This window comes from Amblyomma maculatum, chromosome 10 (assembly GCF_055883805.1).
Source record: "Amblyomma maculatum isolate TAMU_Amacu chromosome 10, ASM5588380v1, whole genome shotgun sequence".
Classification (NCBI taxonomy): Eukaryota; Metazoa; Arthropoda; class Arachnida; order Ixodida; family Ixodidae; genus Amblyomma; species Amblyomma maculatum.
The window spans coordinates 104,958,260-104,975,964 of record NC_139353.1 but is presented as its reverse complement, the minus strand read 5'-3'; the positions used below and the strand labels follow the sequence as shown (position 1 = coordinate 104,975,964).

The 17,705-nt window shown below is 45.6% G+C and overlaps 1 pseudogene; it reads left to right on the top strand.

Moving 5' to 3' along the window:
• Positions 1 to 17,705, top strand: part of LOC146177179 (neprilysin-1-like) — a 38,540-nt pseudogene extending 20,835 nt beyond the window's left edge.

The window sequence follows — 17,705 nt, the reverse complement described above, 5'->3', positions numbered from 1 at the left end:
ATTACTGATGTATTCTCCATCTACCCTTATCGATAACTGCTACCATTCCAAGTCTCTGATTACTTCCTCTAATCAAGTTGTGAATGTTACGGGGTAGATAATCTTTCTGTGCCAAACACCTTTCTGTGTGGGGATTTTTTTCAGTTGCATTATGCAGAACATGATAGCTGTGCAGCCACTGTAGATATCTTCCAGTACTTTCACATAAATCTCGTCTACTCTCTGATTTGGCAATTCCTCTATGGCTGCCGAAGTTTCTACTGAGTCAAATGCTTTTTCGTAATGAATAAACGCAATGTATAAGGGCTGCTTATATTCCGAGCATTTTTCTATCACTTGTTTGACAGTGTGAATATTGTCAATATTGTAGTATCCTTTCCGACAAATTGCTCAATCTTTTGCTTCACTAAAGTCTAAGAGTGTCTTGATTTTGTTAGTAAACATGTTATACAGTAAACACGTTATATGAAAGAGATATTAAGCTGGTTGGCTTATACGGTTTCAAATCCGTAGCGTCCGCTAATGAATTAAGGTAATGTTTGCGTTGTTTTATGGTTCGGGTACCATCGATGACACAGGACATTGCGTATACAGGGTAGCTACTTTTTCTAGCACGATATCCTTCCCTTCCTTCGACAAATCTGCAGTTACCTCATCCTCTACCGCTTCTTTTCCCTTTATAATTGTTTTCAAAACTTCCCTACCCCGTCCTTTGTTGCTGGCTGCACGTCTGACTGCTCGTCATCACTTCCAAACTCATTACTGTCCTGACTACTTTGGCTACTGTTCAGATGAGTACAAAACTCTGCGCCTACTTCGACTATCTTGTCTATATTCGTGATGAAATTGCCCGCCTTGTCCCTTAGTGCTTGCGTTTGATTTTTCCTTATGCCCAATATCTTGTTCCCCGTTTTAAGGCTTCCTCTGTTCTATACTGCATGCTCAATTTGCTCAATGTTATACATTCTTATATCCGCCACTTTATGCTTAGTTATTGGCTTTGATATCTCTAACAGCTTTATCTGGTCCATTGGATTGGAAGCTTTCTTATTTTGGCGTTTCTTAATCAAATATTTTGTCTCCTTAGACAGCATAGAAGTCTGCTCCTAAACTATCCTATCGCCTACGTCTAAGCTCGCTCAGTAATGATATCTCTGAAATTATTGTTCGTTGCTTCTAGGCTAATGTGGTCATCCTCGGTTAGAGCTTAATATCTATTCTGTAGCGAGATCCTGAACTTTCTGCTCCCCCGTTGCCACTAATTCGTTGACTGCCTTCTTTCTTACTAATCTGTTTAGTTCCCTTTTCAGGTTGAGAATAATTAAAAACCATACCATCCTGTGGTCACTGCATCGGACTTTCCCGATTACTTATACATCCTGCATAATGGTGGGTGTAGAACACAGTATTAAGTCAGTTTATATTTTTCGTCTCACCATTAGCAATTTTTTATGTCCACTTCCGGGTCCTCCATTTGCTGAACGAGGTATTCATGATTCTTAATTTATTGCGCTCTTCAAACTGAACTAGTAACTCCCCCTGCTCTTTCCAGAAGCAATGCCATATTCCCCCATTCCCTAATTTCCGTCCTGCTTTTTTCCTACCTTGGCATTGAAGTCGCCCATTAGTGCAGTATACTACGTGTTTCCATTCCGCGTTGCCGATTCTGCATCTTTGTAGAAGCTCCAAACGGTTTGGTCATCATGAATACATGTAGGTGCGTACGCCTGTACAACCATCAGTTTATAGTGCTTGTTAATCTTAATTACGATGCCTGCATCGTAAGAATGTGAAATAATTACACTGAAAGAAAAATGACTGTATTCATATGGAGATGGTATCGTGATTCCTGCATGATTGGCGAGTCAGAGAAGATGCTTCTATGCCATCAAAGCACATTCATTTGACTTTGTCAAGAAACTGATTGTGTGTATCGCGGTAAATTAAAAAATAAAGGTTGTAATTGTCTTTTTACGGAATGGCCTGGAAAGTGCACAAGAGGTTGCTGAGTAGATCCATTAACACTGTCGAATAACTGATGTAATGCGTAGCTTAAGTGTATCCCGAACATTTAGAGCGAAAACGCTCATACACTCAGTAACGCCGATTAAGAATCTTGTCCTACAGTTGTTTGTGCCACCGTTCTTTTTGGTGAGGTTACAATCACGTGGCCTCGCACAGATAATTCAAACTGAGTCCGGTATAGCGGCTGTAACGCGCGAGGAGCCTTTCAATCTTACCAACTAAAAGAGTGACGTAGCCCGTTAGTCAGCAGGATCACTACAAGTGATTTATCAATAAAAAATCATTGCAGTGGCCTCGAGCCGATGGGGTTTAAACTGTGTCGTTTAAACCCGTTTACTGCGGTTCAGTAGCATAGTGTCATAGGCACTAAACCACCTGGTGATTACTTTGCCTCTTCATAACCATTCATAAGGAGGCTTAATATATGCCGCTTCAAGCAGCGATTCCCAGATGGCCCCACACATATGTGGCCTCCACGGTGAAGCGCGTCGTTGCAGCTGAGGTAATCATAAAGGGCATGGTTAAACCTGCACCAATAGACGCAGCGGCTACCAGATGTCGCCAAAAGTCCAGCTGATGCTTTGGTTCACTGTACAAAAATGTTACTGGGAAATAATATTGAATCTGCCAAACATCGGATCGTTCTCCTGCTCGTTGTTTCCTTAAGACATTTCCATCTCCAGAATTTTACCGACACTATCCGGCTGGTCAGATAAAACCATTGTGTATTACATTTGTCGTCCGAAGCCTCGCTGGAATTCTTAGGCCTTATGAAGAAGAGAAGAGAAAGGCGTATGCGCGTGTTCAACCATCCGCTTGGTGTGAATTTACAGTTTTGAAAACGTCGCAAAAAGCGGAAGGTACTGTGTAAAATCCTAAGCTTGTGCGCTACATAAGCCATTGTTCCAAAAGGTGACGCACTCAGAAAGCGACACATGTCACTTCGTTCCGCAACACTTGGTCTAAGTAGTAGGGTACACGTATCCCCCTCTCATTTAAGCTGTGGTCTGAATGCTGTGTGACACAGGGCGGGAATGCAGCAGTTGAGTCGCATGTCTTTGTGTTTTTGATAGGGCCCTAATCGAACTCCAGCTGGACATGAACGTGGATCCGTGCAAAGATTTCACTGCGCACGTCTGCAGTCGTTGGGAGCCCCGCAAAGAATTCGCTGACATGTCTCGCTCTGTGCTTACGGACATGGTGATGTCGTGGCTGGCGAGGGTACCCGACACACTAGCAGAGGGACTCGCCCGGCTTCCCGCCGGAAGAAAAGCTTCTGCCATGTTCAACAGCTGCATGACGCAGACGGGCTCACAAGTAGGCGTCTTGAAGAATTTCATGAGCGAGCATGGCCTCAGCTGGCCAGAGGATCCGCCAGAAAATGCTACAGGAAGTACTCCAGTGGAAGTTCTCTTCGACCTCGCCTTCAACTGGAACGTCAACCTTTGGTTTTCGCTGAACTTACTCCCATCCGCGGCGGATGACGGCCAGAAGCGACGTCTATTCTTCTCTGCGAACAATCTTATGCTGGAGTGGAGAACCATCTTTAGACAAATACCAAGGCAGTTTTTCGACAGAGTCTACAGCGCCATCTTCAAGCATTTTGCTAAGGACCAACACATATCGCTGCCGCCGGAAAGAATTAAGGAAGCTTACAGTATGCTCCTGCAGATTTTTGACGTGTTCATTTCGTCGAGCAAGGGCAACGTGAGAGTGCCTGCCGTAATGCCATTGGGAGAATTGGGCAAAGTCCTGCATCTCACGAACGCGGCCTACTTAAAATATGTAATCGACGGAATGCTCAAGATTGAGCCGCCTTTCACGATGGAAGATTTATTGCTCACAAGTGACCTGGACCTGCTCGATGCGACCTTGCAAATTTTCGGCAAGTTCAATGATAGCAGCGTGCGTGCGCCGTAATTTGGCGTGGCTGTTCCTGGAGGCGTACGCAGCCGTCGCCAACCCCGACGCTGTCCTGCTCATTTTGCATGGAAGTCAGCGCCGAGCCAATCAAGTGCGAACCTTGTTCTGCGCCAGCCAGGTTGAGGCGAGCTACAAAGTACTAGTGGCCGCTATGGCGGCGGTGACTTACTTCACTGATGAGGAGCGTGGGATCATTGACGCCAAGCTGGCTAACATCGTACAGGTAAGGGCAGAAACTTGAACAATTCTTAAATCCTCGATTTTAAACTGTAGCAGAGAAGGGTGGATGACGGGTATAAAAGACGTAAGCGCTATTAGCGTCTTTATGCAACATTTGACAATAGGAAAGAACGCCGATATCATCGGAGGTGGATGACTGTTGTCTTTATCTACAAAGCGAGATATATGTCGCAGCAGGGAAGACCACTTCGTTTGTATCTCTGATGTCTCTCTGAGAAACTTTGGGCGAATGTCCAATAGCCATTTGATTAATTGTGGCAATAATATAGACTGAAACATACTGTACAACTCAACGCTGGGCAGTGCGCAGGCTTTTGTTGGCATCATTTTTTCCAATTTGCGAGGTGGGGACACGCTGCGCCCAACAGACATGCTCGTACGATTTGATTTATGCGAGACTTTTAATGAACGTGTAATGACATTTTATTTAATTTGAAAACCTACAAGAGTATCTTGGATGACAGGTTCACAAAAATAATGATTAAATTAGTAGCAATGTTCATAAAAAAAAACGATGCAGCAAGGGAATGGACAGGTGGTAGCCACTAAAAGATCACGTGATACCCTCGAAGTCGCGGATTAGGTGTCCTTCAGAGTTTTAAGTGTTCAATTTGCAAGGAGGCAATGCACAGAGCGAAACAATCAGTACATAGAGTACTGTGTGCACATTTGGCTGCAGAAAACAATATACGAAAGAGAAGTGCGGACAACATGACTTGCTTTAAATTGTATATAAGTGTGGGGCTCAATATGACATAATCAAGTTTTATTTTAAAAACAATTCTGAATGCGTGGGGGCAAGGGCTGTATAGGATCGATATATGTGCTTCTGAGATAGGTTTAGCCGTGCATTTTCAAGAGGCAGTGGTAAATAAAACAATGCATTGACTGCGACGTCATCTGCTTCTCATATACTAAATCGCTGAAACATGCATGTGCATAAAATTCCTTCACTATGATGTCATCATAGCTTTGGTCGGCATGCAAAGTTGAAACCCAGAGCCAGAGGAAATGTAAACACCTGAAGAGGTCTCAAGGGCACCAGCTCGAGGAAACGTTTTTCTTCTTGGAAATAAAGTGCTTGTGCTTAGGCATTGAGTTCTAGTTGTTCGATGTCAGGCTACCAACCACCGCCTTTACTACCACCGTCTTTACTACCACCGCCTAAAACGCCGGTGCAATTGATGCGTTCAACGGAATGCTGGTTGTGTTCGATGCAACGCTCGGTCGCACGCAGCCAAACATTTCACTCCACACTCGTATACCGTAGCCACAATTGGCAGGCGCAAAGAAAGCCTCAGGAGACGGCGTGCCAAAGCAACGAATGAAGAGCTCGCTGCACGTCTCGAGAAAACAAAGACGAGGGCTCTGGCCGGTTTAATCGTTGAGCCTGTAGATGGGGAAGGTGGCCGGCGCGCAGATTTTGCACAAAGAGTGGGCGAGCCCTAGTCTGCCACGCGAGTTTCACCACCGCTTCACGAACAACCTCTTTGAAAGTGCGTGTTCTGTGCGCGAATGGCTGTGGCAAAAAATGATGTAACACCGGTGAGTGAACTTATGCATCCCATTCTCCCTTTGGCCGCAAGTATAATCATGTAGCAGTTGCTTTTGCAGTTCAACCAGGGTTAAACAGAGCTAAGCCACAGCCAACGTTTTCTGGCGGCTTAGACTCTAGGCTGTAACCAGTGGAAACGAATGTACGGCTGCATATTTATTTTGATTCGCCCAGTAAGAAAAGTTGGCAAGCGTAAAAATGTCGCAGAACAGCGTGCCTTTTTTTCAGATTCATTTCTGATGGCTCCACTGTGCCTTATTTGAATATTTCTAAATTTTGGGACAGGGGTTTATAAATATTTTCTTCTCAGAAAGCAGCAGCCTCCCACGCTTTTGAGCGTTGGTCGCCTCGATCCTCGCCCTTTATTGGCGGATACAATCCTTGGCCTATCAACTGCTTTGAAAGCACACAAGGCTCTGTTTTGTTAGCTAATATCAGTCTTCTGCAGTGACATATTGTGACTAAATGTTCCTTTCTTCTTCTCGTCTTTTTTCTCATCTGTGTTCTCCTCTCAGGGTAGCTTTTTTGATTACCGCCCACGCCTTTTCTATCTACTTGTAGGTAAACTTTCTAGAGGTCATATGCAACACATGCGTGCTCTTTAAAACCGAATAGCCCCGTGAGAACTATCATTCTTGCTTGTTATCAGAACGTTTGTGCTCACATAAGACGCACAGTGCCGATATATGGCGCAAGGACTAACTCGACCGTCTTTTTTGGATTCACCCAAGCTCAGAGAAGGCGCGTGGCGGCATAGAGCACGTAGACCTGAAGTATTATAGAATGGTTAAGCCACGCTTCTATGTCGTAAGGTAGGCATATTGTTTAGCACAGTGCAGTACGTTCAAGTGACGCTGTTTTCGAACACTGCCGAGTTATTGCCCCTTTCCGTATGTTGCCCATTGCTATTATCGATGGCTATAATAGCCAAAGAAGCAGCTTGCAAATGTTTTTATTCAGGCGCCAGACTTATATTGAGCAATTTCGGTTGTCGATCCAGTCCACATTGCATCAAATGTTTACTGGCGTAAGATGCTTGTCGATTGATTACAGTGCCGACATATGCTGGCATTCCTAACCTCGTATTTATCTCACTTTCTCTAAAGCAGTGAATTCCGATATGTTTTTTTTTTTTTTTTGCGCAGAGTAAACATTTTGGTTAACCAACGCTTAAAACAATGCATAGTCTTTATTCATAAGCTTATTGTAACATGACGTGAACAGAGCACGTTAAACGCGACATGGCACGCAAAGCTCCTTCCAGCTCACTGGTCTGTTATCCAAAACGCTTGTTACTTTTGTGCTTGCCAGTGAGCGATATTTTTATGCGGATCCGGCCAGATAGCGTCTTCAAACGGGGAGTTTAACATCGAGAAATAACATAATTTTAGCACTGTTTCTGGGCACTTCAAACGCATAGTTTGCCGCAATATGGTTGTCCACATTGTCCATGGATGTAGTGTCACAACCAGCAATTTCATATGCTTAAGCATTAATGAATGTAATGACAATGTATGTGCTGTAGATGTTAGTAAAAACGGAAGAGAGGATTGTGGGCTTAAAGAGTGGCCGGTGATCCAATATATACATATATGAAAACTTGCTGGGCCTTGAAATTAGCAACTGCTATATTACAAATTTGAGAATCCCATTGGAAATTATGAGTTAAGAAATCAACCGAATAAAAAAAAAACAGATTAAAAAATAAAATTCCGGGCGTGATGACAATCGTCGACATATTTCAAAAGGAATTCCCCTAACAATTATTGTATTTAGGCTGTCGTGATCCCGCGTAGCACTTGGATAAAATGTTCTTGACGAATCTATCGTTTACGTTTTGTTCGGATGAAGTTGGAAGTCTTGTGGGTCGTCGAGAGGGAGTCATCCTCTTCGCGTGTGGTTCCAGGCATCTCTCATATATAATCTTCACAGCGCGAACACTGCTAGACGGCACGTTAGCATCTCTGTCGTCTCATGCACGTAGTAAGAGCATACAGGTGAGCTTCATGCTTCCACAGACTGCCTTCGAGAAGGCATCTGCCGTACCATGGCTGGACAATGCGACTCAAGGTGTCGCGGCCGAGAAGATCCGTGCCGTGCGCAGCGTGCTGTGGCCGGATAAGAAGTTTCTCACTGCTGAGGGTCTTGAGGAGGCGTACACCAAGTTTCCCGAGAGTGCCCCCTCCTTTGCCCATTTCTGGATCGAGACTCGGCGCAGTCTGCGCGGCCTTATCGGCTCCGACGCCGGCTTGCAGCAGCTGCGGATCGGAGAAAGTATGGCCCAGCCGTACGCTCAATACGTTCACGTACTGAACCAGCTCTCTCTGTCATTGGGAGCTCTGGCCCCGCCGTTATATTACAAGGAGGGCACAAAGGCCATGTTATACGGCGGCGTGGGTTATCTTTACGCAAAGGAGCTTGTCGGCGCTGTGGACAGCGAAGGTGTCAAGGTAAGCGGGATCTGCATACGGGAAACGCAATTCACAGTTCCGTTGTCGTGGCTAGTCTCGTTGTACACTCTGCGACATTTTACTCTCCATTACATTGGATGAATTTTACTATCCCCTTAGTTCTGAATTTCCGTGTAAGAGTGAGCCGTTGCGACCAGTTCACGGCAATTTCTTTAAATGGATCCGCTTCCAAAGCCTTTGCAATGTTCTTGTAGCCGGTCCAGAATGACGCTCTGGGACGGACAGCTGAATGACGTGGGACGTTACTGAATTAAATGTGGCCATATTTATATTATTCCCAAGTTAGCCTTGATTACGTTTCATATCTTAGCTTGCTCATTCCGAAGTATAAGCTGATAGTCAACGCACGGACCATGCTTGATTCTTTTAAGAGGTATTTTCGTTGCTATTAGCTATCGTGTTATACAAATCATTAATTGTAATTTGTTCATCTTATTGAATGCAAAACAATTATTGGTAAGGTTAAGCTCCACCTTCAAGTGAATGACATGACTGCGTTAGCGGCTCCTGTCTGCTGCTTCACTTGCCGGTTGTACCTGAATTAAATACATGTTACTACTCGAATAGTTGCGGACCCCTAGCTTTTGCCACTGTAATCTCACACCTAATCATTAGCGTGCCTTCCTACGATACTACACTATACGGAAGAGCGCCCATTATCTGGCAAGCGCCGCTTCACGAATCCGTATATAAACGTGCCTGCTTTGTTTAGGATTAGCGTACCTGGCGCTGGATTCAACGCCCCTGGTGGGTTCGATTGCTTTCTCACCCACCACAATAGCAGGTCGCGTGGTATTGCGAAGTCGCACAAGCACCTGACCTATCAGCGGGTGGTCTGCAAACTACCGTCACCCTTGCTTGGGATTTCTCGCTAACGGCGCTAACGTCGATGGTGGAGTTTCTGCAAAACAGTTATTTAGCCCTGCAGCGTTTAAACAGGGATTGCCTGCTGAAAACATTCCGATGATGGAGTGCTGCACACTGGTGTCGATGACTGGATCGCTTAGGGGCACCGACATCAATCCTAATGTTGATAGGTGTACACAAGAACAATAAATCATGAAATAAACGACATTTAATCGGAGAGTTCTACACATTTATACCACGCGTCCCAGCTAACTTGGGCCACGGGTTAAAAATTACATTTTTGAGATTGGCCACGGAACCAGTTGCAAACAGCTGCCTTCCATATTACGCATCAAAGGCAATATGTGTTTCAGAAGCAGTTAATTTGAATAATCGATATCATTTACTTAATACTGACGATAGATAATATGTACAATTTAAAAATTGAAGAGCCTGCTCATAAACAATTAAGACATTTATTGTCGGGAAAGAAAGTGGGACGCGTATCTTTTTTCCGAGTTCCAAAGAAAGCCCACGAATTAAAAAAAACTCAACAGGGGGATGCGCTCACGACGATAGTGCTACTTTAATCATGGCTTGAGTTCAGGAAATCAGCTGGCCCGTGTGCAGGGGCAAGCCGATATATCTGTGGTACTTTCTTCGCTCACGTCAGCCAGTCGGCGCACGTGGACGGTGCAAGCGTGCAAGCTGCAGCGTGCGCAACGCGCCGGCTGAGCGGGCTGCAGCCATCGCTAATTTATCAGCCTCGCGCTTTAACTAGGTCACTGAGTCACGACCGAAGGTGATTTTGGCTCGCCCAATGCAAGCTTGGGAGCAGCAAGATCGCGGCGCGCATTGATTGTTTTCGCATTACGCGGGCTTCCTTTCTAGTTCAGAAAAAAGACACATGCGCGGCTTCCTTTACCGAAAATAAACGAGATGGAAGTTTTTGAAGCTGCTCTACATGTTGCAAATCACATTTACTGTTTAAAGTAAATATTAAGTAAATTAAAAAAATAACTTAAATAATTATTCCCGAAACAAAGATGCCTGTGTTGCGCAGAGCAGCTGGCAAAGGCATTTCTTGGCTTATCTCAAGTATTTAATTTTTGAAACCTTCACTCAAGTTATGGGGAAAACATGGGATTGTAGTCTGGCAGCATTCATGGAGCACGCACAGTCCTCGTTGGAAGCGAAGTTGCATATGAAAGGCCCAGAAGTACGAGATAAAACGAAGTTAGTGGCTTACTGCAGTAAATGCAGCGCTAAGGTTTGCGTCCCTGTCATGAGTGCTCTTTCGGCATCTGCAGTTCCTTTGGCTGCCCATTCTCTTTCGCATTTCTGCGGACTGGGTTGCCAGAACGAAGCACATACTTTGGCGTGGGTTGCAAAAACACTCTCGTTTTTGTGGGAGTGTACTGAATGCTATATTCGCTGAAGAATAATTTTATAGCATTAGAAACTATTTTCAGAGAAAACTCTCTGCCTTGGCATCGTACGTCGTTTAGGACACGTGTGATGTCTTGAGAGCGAACTGCGACTGTAGTGGCGCACAACTTTGATTGGTTGGAGAGGTCAAAATTTCAAGTGACGTCACGCGCACGTCAATCCGTCAGTACTCGGCCACGACACTCGACCTTATGTCAACCCCTTGACCAATGAGGGAATTTTGTAGGTAAATAGGTGGATGCTCTGCCAGTTTGCATGGCTGAGGGCTGATTGGTTAGCAGTTTATGTGACAGTACAGGAGCACGCGACATTGTCGAGTTGCCAGTTCCCCTAGAAGCGAGTTCCAAGATTATGACGTAATACACATGGTCGCCCCATCAGCCAAACAGCATTATAAATTGTATGTAAAGAAAGAAACTAATTACAGGGCTTACCTCTGCTAAGCGCATCCAGTGCGAAAGCGCAAAATGTTTAGTCATAATTACCTCAGTGGGACTGTTGTCTTGAAGTCGATGCTAACCTTACTCTTGAGAATTTCTTCAAGACGCTCAGTAAACCGGTTAGGCATAATTTCTGTGATTACGTTACGTAACCTTAAAGCTGTTTTGACCAATCTGTGTATATGTATAATATGTAAATTCCGAAGAAACTGCTTGGTTTCTTTGTAAACGTATATATTGCACGCAAGAAAATTGCATAAACTCCTTGAATCAAACTAAGTTTCTGAGTTTATGGAAGAGGCAAAAAGAGAGGAAAAGTTTATTTCTATCACACAAACTGCCTCTTGACCACCACCAACCGTTAGCTTATGCTCACAATGTTCATTGTTATATTGAGGTCTGTCTTTTATGCTCTTTTCTGAACCACTAAACTGTTGCATACTGATAAAATGAAGCTCAATCCAGCTTTCCTGCACAGGTGGACCCGTTGGGCAACATTGTCTCATCATGGTTGAGCGAAGCCGTGAAGAGCACCTTCAAAGACCGCGTGCTAGACTGTCTGCCTGGTTGGCAATCCCAGCCTCTTTCCAGAAGTGCCTGCCATGGAGGTCGCTTTCGCCGCCTTCAAGAATGAGCTCCAAGACGACGATCTCCAGCTATCCTTAGTGGGTGATTTCAAATATTCGGCTAACATTGCCGTGGGATATTATGTGCACGAAACTTATATAGGTTGATGTTTGCTGCTTCTAGGAATGTGTTTGTGGCTTGCGTAATATACGACTCAATGTAACAACTTGTTCACAAGTCCTGCAGGTGAGAAATTTTAGTTTCAGCCATCATATGGAGCCGTCACGGAGCCATTAAAGACTAAAGGGCTATGAAGTTTTATGAGACAGTATATTACTCTCGTAACAAATACATTTCTAACATTTTAAATGCCCTTTGGTGATTTGCTGATGACATTGCCTTGCTAAGTAACTCGGGGGATAAACTGCAAATAATTATTGATGACCTAGACAGAAAAAGTAGAAAGTAGGTAGCGAAGCACTGGAAGTAGTAGGCGAATATGTCTACTTAAGACAGGTAGTAACCGCGGATCTGGACCACGAAAAGGAAATAACAAGAATAAGATTGGGATGCAGCGCATTTGGCAAGCACTCGCAGATTATGACTAGCAGCTTACCGGTATCGCTCAAGAGAAAAGTATACAACAGTTTCATTTTACCTGCACTCACCTATGGGACTGAAACGTAGAGGCTAACCAAGAGGGTTCTACTTAACTTGAGGACAACGCAGAGGGCTATGGAACAAAAAATGGTAGGGTTAAAATTAAGAGATAGGAAGCGTACAGAATGGGTCAGAGAAAAAGCTCGTTACTGACACTCTAGTGCAAATTAAGAAGAAGAAATGGGCATGGGCAGGAGATGTAGTGCGAAGAGAGGATAACCAATGGTCGCTTAGGGTAAACAACTGGATTCCAAGGGAAGGAAAGCGTAGCAGGGGGCGGCAGAAAGGATGAGGTTAAGAAGTTCGCAGGGGTCAAGTGGATGTAGCTAGCACAGAACCGGGTTAAGTGGAGAAATATGGGAGAGACCTTCGCACTGCAGTGGGTATAGTCAGGCTGCTGCTGCCGCCGCCGCCGCCGCCGCTGCAGCTGCCGCTGCCGCCGTTGCTGCTGCTGCTGCTGCTGCTGCTGCTGCTGCTGCTGCTGCTGCTGCTGCTGCTGCCGCTGCTGCTGCTGCTGCTGCTGCTGCTGCTGCTGCTGCTGCTGCTGCTGCTGCTGCTGCTGCTGCTGCCGCCGCCGCCGCCGCCGCCGCCGCCGCCGCCGCCGCCGCTGCGGCTGCTGCTGCCGCTGCCGCTGCCGCTGCTGCTGCTGCTGCCGCTGCCGCTGCTGCTGCTGCTGCTGCTGCTGCTGCTGCTGCTGCTGCTGCTGCTGCTGCTGCTGCTGCTGCTGCTGCTGCTGCTGCTGCTGCTGCTGCTGCTGCTGCTGCTGCTGCTGCTGCTGCTGCTGCTGCTGCTGCTGCTGCTGCTGCCGCTGCTGCTGCTGCTGCTGCTGCCGCTGCTGCTGCTGCTGCTGCCGCCGCTGCTGCTGCTGCTGCTGCTGCTGCTGCTGCTGCTGCTGCCGCCGCCGCTGCCGCCGCCGCCGCCGCCGCCGCCGCCGCCGCCGCCGCTGCTGCTGCTGCCGCTGCCGCTGCTGCTGCTGCCGCTGCCGCTGCTGCTGCTGCTGCTGCTGCTGTTGCTGCTGCTGCTGCTGCTGCTAGCTGTTAGCTGCTGCTGCTAGCTGCTGCTAGACGATGATGATTATAATGATGATGATGATGATGAAATGCCTTTTCCTTTGAAAGATGGTATGACGGCTTCATTTCGCGGCTGAGACGAAATGGAGTCGTGAGACGAAATTTCGCGGCTTGGGGACTTTTGTCCAAAGTTGTACGTACCGCAAGAACAGGCTGAGTGGTGCAATTCTGAGCACCCAACCTTTGGCAAGAGAAGTAATGTATTTTATATTGATAGAAATAAGCGCGTAATACTGACCAAAGTTAGGATATTGAATTTTCTTTTTCGGACATCCATTTGTATATTGCGACCTGAGCAAGGAGAATCCTGGTTGTAAATTTTCTGGATACAAAAAAAAAAGAATTGCGGTGGCCAAAACATGAATTGGAGGACCACTGAGCGGCGTAAAATCAGCCACACTCAAAACCTAAATCATTACTTATTTCTTGGCTGGACGAAAGAGTGGCATCTCCATCATTTCTACTCCCCGAAAGGCTCCCATGCGTTTGCAATGTCGTGTTGGAGGCTGGATTGCATAAGCGCATATCTCACGTAACGTTCAAAAGTCTGGCCCACTTCGCCGACATAATTATGAACTGATGGCTAGGTCATTTCATGTATGTTGAACGGAACCTTGCGAAAGCTTTAATATCAGATGTCTTAGGTAAAGAATGTGGGATCTTAAAGTTATCTAGGGGAGCTAGCATGACAGGGGTTGTCGTCGTTGCAGAATTCTCAACGCTTCGCCATGCTCTCGAATGCCCCATTTGATCTGCGATATTTTTACATGGTGACAATTGAAGTTTTGGGGATTTTTACGTCGCATAGTTTGTGCCCTGTGTCAGACATCACGTGGACGGTGCAACAGATGGGCAGCGCAGTACGGATTGCAAAATTGTGCTGATTGGTCAGTGATTCTTACCGTGTCTTGTGGAAAAATTTCCATACATGGCCCTTTTTGGGACCTTAACCTCTTTCCCAAGCATTTCACCCTAAAAGAGCCGTTCAGCAGACCGGGAAAAATGTTGTACCCATTGCAAACAGGTGGTTATCCGGCAGAACCAGGAAACGAATGAGAAGATGGAGAGGTCAGCCGGTGGTTAAGAGACACTGGCCTGCTACTACACACTGGGGAAGGGGGAAGATCATGTTCGAGAGGTAGGGTGAGAATGATGGGTGGGTGATATCATATTCCTATGAGGTTTCACTTGTGGTCGGAGGTAATGAGGACTCCATGCACACATGAAACGGAGTCGTGAAACGCAACATGCCTCAAATGTCTTGGACAAACACCACTTATCATTGTAGAAACGCCTCCACAATTTTCAAAACGAACCTGCTACCTCCCAAATATGAAGCAGATGCTCTAGAAAGCCACCGCTGGGGAAATAGGTTGCAATTGCAACGGGATACGAAAGAAAGCGAATAAAGACGCAAGACTAGAGAAAGCACGCACACAGCCGCCGGAATAGAACTGGTTTATTCTTGACGCAACCACGTACTTAAAACCACCTTCCTGTCCAGGTGCACGTGCACAAAACCAAATGAGGTCACAATTAAAGTACGCGACGAGGCACGGCGCTCTTTCTTGATGATCACGACGGATAGATCACTTATGAAAGTCATATTTTTGATCTTAAACGGCTTCAGAAGCTCGCGTTCGTGTCTAGTCTTTTTCTAGCGAATTATTCAGGTCCGGTAAAACAATTGTGAACGGCTTCTCCATATTTGCACATGAAATACCATGTTGCTTCCATTACCTTGTCGACAGGAGTTGCCGTGCTTTCAAAGCCTTTCGTTCATGCACTGATAGTTTTTCCTATGTAAGCTTTTAGCAGTGAGTGGGGATAAATACACAGTCTTGGGTCTTTTTTTCGTTGAGCTATTGCTAATAAACACGAACCAGCTGGCCCAGCAATTCCCTGTTCTGAGCAGGTAAATGAGAACTCAATCAAAAATTGTTTAAAGCTATTAGTTTCTTTAGCAAGCGCATGTACAGACGCGACGCCAAGAGCATATGAACGAACGTAGGGTGAGGACAGCCCTAAGCTATGGCGTGTGTCAATGATCTGCATAAGCGCCCACCGCTCTTGCGATGAATCATTCCTGTCCAGTAGTTGATCCTGTTAGCGGGTTCTACCTCGGTATGGAAAGTATTATTTCGACCGTTGTGGTTATACAAAAGGCACATGTTCTGTACGATATCAGTGCATGTTGAAGGGCCCCCGGAAGCCGTAATTTAACTCTCGGCATGAAGAATTTAATATCATTGCGACTGTGAGAAACTTTTTTTTTCTTTCTTGGAGTGCCTGTCTTAGAAACTCCTTCTAATGATCCACTTGTCACGTTTGTTGTCATATTCGATACTGTACCCTAACTTTCGGCAAGATGACCGCAACACTTTAAGAGAACGCATGCGATCGAGGTTACGTTCACATTTAAGCACTTTTGGCACACAGAAGAGGTACAAAACTGATTGGCGCAGTGTATCCACTGAGCTGGGCCATATGACATGACTGCTGTTTTGACGACTTTAATTAGAGTGGATATTTTTGTACTTGATGGTTTGGAAGAGCAACTGGATGTAATTCTAATGAAATCCGTGACGGTGGGAAACCGTACATAAATTCCTATTTGTAGTGCACACATTTTCAAAACTTTTAACCTGCGGTCATGTAACGTCAGCAACAAAGCATACAGTTTTATTGTGCGGTTTCAGTTTTGGGTCCTATCGATGCTTAATTTGTCACCATCCTTATATGCGACCTACCATTCAAGTACCGAAATCGAGCTGCCGCGTAGAGCTACCCGCGAGGACGGGTTGTGACGGCAGCTATTCTTGTAGCATTGCCGAAACGGTGGATATTGCTCACATGGGGCCTCTAAGAAGATTATTGGTTATATTTCGCCGTGACTACAATGTGCCGAATGTGGGTCTGTGCGCATTGTTTCCTTATTCGAGCACGAAGAAACGGAGCAACTCAGCAGGCAAAAGACTGCGAGAGGTGAAACAGCAATAATAGGTAGTAAATATGTACATGCATCTGTTACAAACCTTTTCACGCAGCCTTAATGCAGGATATCAATGACACCATGCACGCTTTCTTTGATGTAGGAGCTGACAGAGGAGAAAGTGTTCTTCATCACCGCCTGCCTCCTCAGCTGCTCGAAGACGCCAGACGACAACTTGTATGGCGGCGACTGCAACAAGGCGGTGGCAAATTTCGCGCCATTCGCAGAAGCGTTCAAGTGCCACCCGGGATCAAACTTGAACCCGATAACGAAGTGCACGTTTTTCGACTAACCTCTTAGGATCCCGCACCATCCACCGATCTACATAATGTTTTGTTTTTCCCGCCTCGTTCAACTTGCTGTCTTATTCAAGATCTACTGTGTTGTTGGTTAGGTGAATTGCATTTGTTAATTGAGTTTCATATAATTTAGGGCTGGTGTGCCACTACAATCTTGCGGAAATCATGGTGCATTGACATATCTGCATGAACTGTTATTTCGCACGTGATTTTAAGCTGATACTTTCGTTCTTGCTAAAAAAAAGTTTCTTTAGTTTGGTGATGTACATTTAACGTTGGTATTTGTTTACACGTGCTTTATGGGATAAGGTCGTTATTGATTGTCTTGGTCTGTGCCTGTATTCTGTAATACTTTCTAGATAGCTGCTTTTTTGTATTGAAATGTGATGTTACCTCTATGTTTCCGCAGCCTGCAGTTGAAGCGCTCCTTTTGAAGTGTTTAGCGACTTTGCGATGTGCCTAAAGGCAAAGACGCGTTGGTGTTTCTGGTGGACTGCGTTTGTAGTGATATCGCATCTTGTTGAAAACAATTTACGATGAGGAGTCTTAGATGCTCCACAAAATTACTGTAAATGCTGCTTGAAAATGCCGCAATTCTTCGCAGTGTCCTCTGCTGGATGATTCGCGCAGCCAGTTTGGACTGTTGGGTGTGGGTTCTAACTTGTGATCGTGATTAGCCTGCAATGACGGCTAGGATGGGGGCCGTTCAAGATCTGAGTGCCGAATTACGAGGTGTCTTCCTCGGGTCAGAAACTTTATGAGCGACACACGCCGGTTACGCCAGTGCATGCTGATACAGGCTGAGTGCTAAGAATATACTGGTGCGATTGCTGTGCTCGTTTTCGAAGCACTGCCATAAAAGTAGCAGCACGGACTGCATACCATGCACTACGTGATCTACCCTCTAGATGTGCTTGGTACCACGGTTGGTGTCCCCCACCCTTTCGTTCCAGAGAGTATTCAAGCCTCAATAATGTGCGCGTATGTGGCGGTGGACAAAATGAGCGATTTTTGCATGTTGCATGGAAGCGAAGCGTATGAACAGCCTTACCTTTGTTTAATAACGTTTGGTAAAAAAGACTTGTTTGCTGATTCTTAAGTGCTGCAACCCCTGATAAGCAGCAAGAGCATACGGGCAAGCATTTTTGGTCAACATGTATTCCTTATA